This window comes from Quercus robur, chromosome 2 (genome assembly GCF_932294415.1).
Source record: "Quercus robur chromosome 2, dhQueRobu3.1, whole genome shotgun sequence".
Lineage (NCBI taxonomy): Eukaryota > Viridiplantae > Streptophyta > Magnoliopsida > Fagales > Fagaceae > Quercus > Quercus robur.
Window position 1 is genome coordinate 51,384,935 of NC_065535.1, and position 7,657 is coordinate 51,392,591.

Genomic DNA, 7,657 nt, shown 5'->3' on the forward strand with positions numbered 1-7,657 from the left:
AAATTCAACCTTACAATCTCCCCCTCCATGACAAAACCTTTAAAATAGACTCTAGACTTAACATGCAAGTGGGGAACAGTTGCCAAAACTCAATCACATTCTAATTTTAGAAACTATGAAGCTCTTGAACCATACGAACAAGTATTTCTTGAAAACAACAACACAAGATGATCATTGTAAGCAGAAATCTTGAAATGCATACGGAGCAAGCACAATGCGATTAAGTAGTGTAGATAAAAGCAATAAAGCATGACTTGACCAAACAGGAACAATCACTATAAATAGTGATCACAATGAACATTCACACAAGGAATGAACATTCGGACATGCAAGCTAATAAACTCAATGCAAAGTATCATTTGCATGTCCAACACTCAACCGATACAAAAACTCAAGGTAATTGCATCAAGGATATAAAATCCAACAAGGGCACAAAAGTGAAGTACTAAAGAAAATGCATAACATTAATTAAAAGTATTGAGCTACAAAGCAAAGGTACAAATCATAAAGTGTTGAATAGCAATTGAAATAATTAAACCAAAGTACCAAAAGTTTTAAACAAGAGCACTGTAACCATCAGTATGAGAACTATAAACAAATAAGCTAAAAGAAACAAGACAAACCAAAAGTATGTGTGTATGTATCAGTATTCTCCTTTTGAGCTCACACAACTCCCCCTTTCAATATGCACACTTCCCATTCTTGTGTTACTCTCTCCCTTATTGTATGCTATCATCCAAACTATACAATAAGTTTGCTCTCCCCCTTTTTGGCACGAATAGCTAAAAGTTGTCCTCTAGTTTTTGTTGAATAGCATCTAACTATGTCTCAATAGTTGTGAGATGCATTTGAACTTGTTTGTTGGTGGAGTAGAGAACTCTTTCAAATCCGGAAATACGCTGATACAAACCCTCAGTCAAAGTGCTTAACTTGTCAGGTTGAGAGCTAGGATGTACAAGCTGAGTGCTAGTCGTCTGCAACTTAGGAGTGTGAGGAGATGCGGTCTCAGTATGCACAGGCGTAGTGTGAGTGGCTGAGTTGTGACCAGAAGAGGTAGCATGAGGGAAAGATTCACTCTTAGGTGCTTTGGAAGAATGACTTTTGCTAGCTTGAAGAGAAACCATGGATAGTGGGTGAAGACGAACTAGTGTCTTTCCATCTTTTGGTAGACGAACCCCTTCAAGTACCATAATTTTCATGATTAGATTACAAAAAGGAAGGCATGTTCTTGCTGTTGTTCATGCTGCTGTTCTCCCAATTAACTAGAAGATGTGAGCAGAAATGTCAATTTGGACTCCGGTGATGAGATCACATAGAAATTGTGCTCTTCCAAGGTTAATGAATCCAGTGTTTTCCATCTTTTGGCAGACGAACCCCTTCAAGTACCATAATTTTCATACTACAAAAAGGAAGGCATGTTCTTGTTGCTGTTCGTGCTGTTGTTCTCCCAATTAACTGGAAGATGTGAGCAGAAATGTCCATTTGGACTCCGGTGATAAGATCACATAGAAACTGGGCTCTTTCAAGGTTGATGAATCTAGTGTTTGACAATGGATAAATGTTAAAGAACATGATCAAAGTGAGAGTTTTCAATTCAGGTGCAAACTTTGCAGTTCCAATGGACGTGCCTTTTGATGAAATCTCATGATCTGGCCCAAGAATTTTAAGAATATCTTGCACTTGAGGAAGCTTATCATCATATGGAGTGAGGTCTACATTTGCCTGTCGAGTAATCTGAAGGACATCTGCAATGTAATCTGGAGTAATGATGAATTCCTTTCCTCAGACCCAACACTTTAGTTCAACTCCGGTAAATCTGGCGTTGGAGTAGAACTCCTTGACTAGTTCATCAATTGGATCCTCGAAGTTCTCGAATAAATCAGCCCAATCTTTTTCTTCAAAAATCCGTGGAATGAAAGTCGTTCCCAGGGTATCAAATCTCACAATCCGTTCCACCACAATAGGAGCTTTTTCAAAAATGCTGGAATATGTCTGAGAATCGAGGGGAGTCTTGAATCTCTCATTGTTTGAGTCATGGGTCGAATGACGAGTCCATTTTGAAATAGGGGATGATGGAACATCACTCACTGGTTCTTTTCCACGAGAGGAATAGCGAGACATCTGCAAAAGAACATACACACAGTAGAGAACCAATTGCAAACTCACAAGACACAAACACAAACACAAACTTGATTAGATCCAAGTTAGTCCATGAAATAAACACATAATCATAGATAGGAAGAAATCTCACTCAAACAAGTTTAATGAAACCAATATGCAGTAATGTGTGGCTAAGCTTGATTGAAATGCAAAACTATGGCATGTAGATAAGCATGAGCAACACTGGTGCAAAAGGTGTGCATATGTAGTGCAACGTAATCTATGAAGTTCTCAAAGACACAAGAAAGTGTTTATAAAACATTTTACTATGAGCATGATATGCATAGCACAACACAAACAAGATAAACTACTCAAAAATGAAAAGCAAACATGAAAATATGTATAATAAGCATCATACTGTCAAAACCAACAAAATCCATTCATCAAACTCAACAAGAAATACCCAAACCAATATTCGAACATCGTTTTTTTTCAAAACTCAACAAAAACACAAAATCCAAGAATTCAAAGACTTTAAACATAAAAATCTTTGAGAAAATAAGAAAACCCATACCTTGTTCTTGAACATTGGTGAAGAGATGATGAAAAAAAAATGGAGGATTTTGGAGTAAACACGGTGAGTTTGTGAGGGAGAGGAATGGACAAGACAATGAAAAGTCACAAAATGCAAGGGAAAACTGAAAAGTTTTGTGAAAACTACCTTGAAAATAACCCCATTGTGCAGAACGCGTGTTTTTCGTGACTGGAATGAGTCGCGAACAAGTCACCAAAAACCCGTGTGACAAATTTTGAAAAATTTGTCTAAGTGTTTTTTGCGATTGGAAGTTCCACTCGCGAGTAAGTCGCAACGGGAGTCGCCAAGCATTCTGAGTAAACCTTACGACTGGAGCTTCCACTCGCGAAACAGTCGCTAAATTAAGTTGCGACAAACCTCAAAACCTAGGTTTTTGAAAAATTTCTAAGTCTTTTCCGTGACTGGGTGCTTGACTCACCAGAGAGTCGTGAAAGCTTCTGAGTAAGCTCGCGACTGAAGGCGCGCGACTAGATTGACTCGTGAGAGTGAGTTGCCAATACAAGGTTGCACAGTTTTTGACATTTTTCAAAATAAAAACACTTTCCAAAAACAACTAAAACACTCAAAAAAAAATTTGTGTTTGATCAACATATAATTGAGCATGTGCAACATATTTAATCAAGTACAATCACACAAATAAATAAGGTATTCATTGAACATAGACATGTGTGTGATGTGTGTGGTACCAAAGATGAGATAGTCTTTAGTCTAATGTGAAGTTTCAATGATCAATTCAACCAAGACATAAACAATCACTACAAAAAAATCAGGCTATAGCTGCATTCGCAAAACGCAGCTATAGCATATAAAAAACGCAGCTATAGGCTATAGCTGCGTTTTTATGGCTGCGTTCCCAAACACAGCCTATGCGGCGACGCCATAGCCCCTTGCGGGGACCTAGAGCTGCGTTTTCAAAAACGCAGCCCAAACCGGCGTCTGTAGCTGCGTTTCAGGCATACTAGAGCCGCGTTTTTTTACAAACCCAGATGCGACATCTATAGCCGCGTTTCCTTAAAAAACGCAGCTATAGGTAACATAGAGCTGCGTTTTAAACGCAGCCCAAAAGCAACTATAACCGCGTTTCTGTTGTCCTAGAGCTGCGTTTTTCACTCCCAGACGCGACATCTATAGCCGCGTTTCCTATGAAAACGCAGCTATAAAACCAACTTAGAGCAGCTGACCAATCTCAGTCAGTGCAGTAGGACACATCGTATAATTACAAGAAAGAATAGGTGCAGTAGGACCTAATATAGCACTAGTACGATATATATAATTAACTAAATTGAAAATGATAGCACAAATACAAAACCAACACATAAGCATTTGAGACCCTGAATTTTACTTAGTTAAACCTTTTACCACTACAATAAGACCTTCATAGACAGTATTGCACTGCTTCCTATCACAGTTCAAGCAAAAAAGAGGTTTAAATTCAATATTTTAATAACTGATTACATTTTTCCCAACTGTAAACCCATTAACATGTCTTACTTTCAGTTTCATAAAAATCTTTCTTATAGTTAAATACAAATTCATCAACCTCAAAAATCTTGTGTCACAGGGCATACAATTGTAAAGAAACTAAAATGTACCCCTTATTTCAATTTTTTTTTTTCTTTTTTGTGGGGGTCGGGGATACAGGGAAGGTTACAAGGCAAGCAGTGTTATATACCTGCCGACAGCATCAACTCTTTTCAAGGCAATCCTTCCTTTGGGAGCTGCTGACAACTGCCAAGAGTTCAAGTATAACCCAAATCAGCTTAGTTACAAAATAATAATAATAATAATAATACCAAATGGTAACAAAGTCCAGAAATGAATAGCTTCTGATACCAACCTGTGAGGCAACATCAACACCAATTTCATCTAGCACCTGCAAGAGAAAATAAAAAGAAAATTTTGCCATTACTCATTCCAAAATCCTATAATTGGTGATTTATAAAGCAAATAAACCTAATAAGGTGTCCATCTAAACTTGTAAGAACTTAGGATATCTGACATCATTTCTTCTCAATCTTTCTAGCTTTACCACCAGAAACCCAGAAGTCTGTAACTAGTAGCTCAAAATTATCAAGTTGGTTCAAATCCATTGCATGCATTTACAAAATGACAATCAAACTCAGACAAACAAGCCATTTAAAAAATATTAGGGACATCCCTGGATAAGTAAAAGGATTAAACTACTCCTAAATTTCATAAGTCCAATGGTAATTCACTTAAGAAAAAAAGTATAAACAAGTGCAATTATTTTACAAAGTACAATTAATAAATGCAATTAAAGAAGCCTGCTTGATTTGTGAGCAACAAGCTTCTTTTCCTAACATGATTTAAAATTATGTGAGAGATAACAACACAAACTTATAAAGAGGAGATGAGGATAATTTGGAAGCTCTTCACATACTTCTAATTGCAATGCTCCAATTTCCTTTTCTATAACTGAATCCACATGGAAAAACAGTAAAAACATTTATTCAAGAATTGATAAATTGCCACAGCCACAAAATTTACCAATGAACTGTTAACACTACTTAAAAAGGCAAAAAGAAAATGTGATTTGATCCCATAAAATAGGGAGCTTAAGAAGCAGTTGCAGCAAAATGATAAAATTCCACATCCCAAAAGAGAGTCACATACCCTTCAACCAATTTTGATGACTTGTCAGATTAATATAATGCTTTGTGATAAGGCTATGTTTTCCCATCTACAATATCATGGGCATTCCAATATCCAATGTAAAACAAAATAATACTATAAGTACAGGTAAAAGACTAAGTCAAACAACAAACAATACTTCTAAATCAACAAGAAACAACTCATTATGCAGAGTAACCTAACTAAACACACTAATCTTACCAATGTAATGGATCCACAATATGGTAAGCTTTGAGTTTCTAAAGGGTATGTGGTCCTCCTCCTTTGCCAATGCAAATATAACATCACTTGGGGATGATAAACTTTTATTAATGGCCTGTTATAATTGCAAAACATAAATAAATATCAGAAAATTCCACAAAATGAATTGCACAAAAGAAATAGAATCAAAATAGTTTTACCAAAATACTTGAGTTTCTTTAAAATTTAGTTTAAAGTTTTTTAATTAAAAAAAAAATCAATTTTATTCCTCCAGTGTGACTAATAAAACCTGACACCCCATTTTTTAAAGCCAAATTGAATCAACCACGTATTTGAGGATCTAAAATCAAACTAACAAGATATTGAAGAGGCCAAAATCAAAACAAAAAGTCAAAAACTATAAATTGAAAAAAATAATAAAAAAAATCTGTCCAAAACCTGTCCAAACACTTTCACAGTTTCATTGTCCAAAAAAACCATTACAAACATAGTAAGTCTAATGACAAACAAAAAACAACATAGTAAGTCTGAAAAATTGGATACCAGCTAAGTGCTAAATCAGTGTTCCTAATCTAAGATTTGGAAGGATTAATTTAAATAATGGTAATGGAACTTCTATTAAGTCTGTTTATTTAATCAAAATAAAAGCACCACTCACAAATGGCCTATTACAAACATAGTAAGTCTAATGACAAACAAAAATTCACAACTTTTGAGCTGAGATACTGTAATCCATGTACAATAAAAATATTATCAAATAGTGAGTTTATGTAAATAAGTAACACAGAGTAGTGGGCTTAATTACATCTCTAACTTGTGTCTCTATACATTGCTTTAATAAATATAAGGAACATAGCATAGTGGGCTTAATTACACAATACACCTAACTCATAGCCTGGCTTTGTTTTTGCCGATTGTCCATAACTCATACACTATGCAACATTGAAAAAGAAAATGGTCCACCCCACAGACTCCCCCCACTCGAGTGCAAAGTGCGTTCAACAAGTAAAAAGAAAATAGGCAAATCAGAAAAGCACATCCGAACACAAACCAAACAGAAAAGCAAACTGTTTACCTTAGTTTCAACAAATAAGCAAATCAGAAAAGCACATTCGAACACAAACCAAACAGCACAAACTGTTTTCCAAGGTTGCAAGAAGCCAAGAAGTCATCACAAACAAAAGGAGCTGTAATCTAGAATATGATTATAATGTATAATTCCTTCATCAGTAGAGTTCTGAAACTGACTCACCAATTCCGAGCAGTGAGAGGCTAGAGGTGAGAGCGAGAAAGAGAGTTAAGGGTTATGAGAGAGAATAGAGTGAATTTATACTTAGGGAAATCTGAAAACCTAGCATAAAACGGTGCTGTTTTGTTTGTATTTTTTTTTTTTTTTTTTAAATAATACCAATACGACGACGCCATAAGCAGCAAAAGCAAAGAGATATACCTTCATCGGTTCGGTTCGGCTCTCACTCAGTGCTGGGTTTCCTTCTCCGATGTCTTCACCGCACCGGCATCAAAACTTCGTTCGCATTCCGATCACGGGCATCGGCTCCGTCGGTCGGTGGTAGTGTCGGTGGGGGAAGGTCGGTGCCGGTCGGTCTTGTCGGCTTCGGTTAAGGTTTGCACAGTCCTAATGATGGCTGACAGAGAGGTTTGACGTGGCGGTGGTGGCAATCGGCTCTCGGAGGTGGCGGTGGCGTCGATGAGAGGCGGCGGTAACGAATGGTGTTGAGAGTGATAGAGAGCGAGGGTTTGTATCTGAGTCTGGTGGTGAGAGTGAGCTGAGAGTTTTTTCAATTTAGGGTTTTTTTCGTTCTTGTGTCCTATTGAGGGTTTTTTTTTTTTTTTTTTTTTTTTTTAAAAAAGCCCAGAGCTGCGTTTTATAAAACGCAGCTCTGTAGAAGTTCAAGCTGCGTTTACTATAAAACGCAGCTCTATAAGTGAGCGTTTGGGCTCCGCGTTCGCTGCGTCTGCGTTTTTCCAGTTCGCGTTTTCTCTTTTTTTTTTTTTTTTTTTTTTTTTTTTTGGCCCGCTTTTGTTGACTTTGGGAGACAAATTTCACTATTATGAACAGTAAATGTACTGTTCACGCACTGTGCTGTT

At 36.7% G+C, this 7,657-nt stretch overlaps 1 long non-coding RNA gene across 1 annotated transcript; it reads right to left on the reverse strand.

The window, feature by feature from the left end:
* Positions 1–494: 494 nt before the first annotated feature.
* LOC126713920 (uncharacterized) lies at positions 495–7,411 on the reverse strand. The gene is made up of 4 exons (XR_007651490.1): positions 6,999–7,411; positions 5,549–5,663; positions 4,533–4,568; positions 495–4,423 (listed from the first exon to the last, which is right to left on the reverse strand). It is a non-coding gene; the product is annotated as an uncharacterized LOC126713920 (long non-coding RNA).
* Positions 7,412–7,657: the final 246 nt, after the last annotated feature.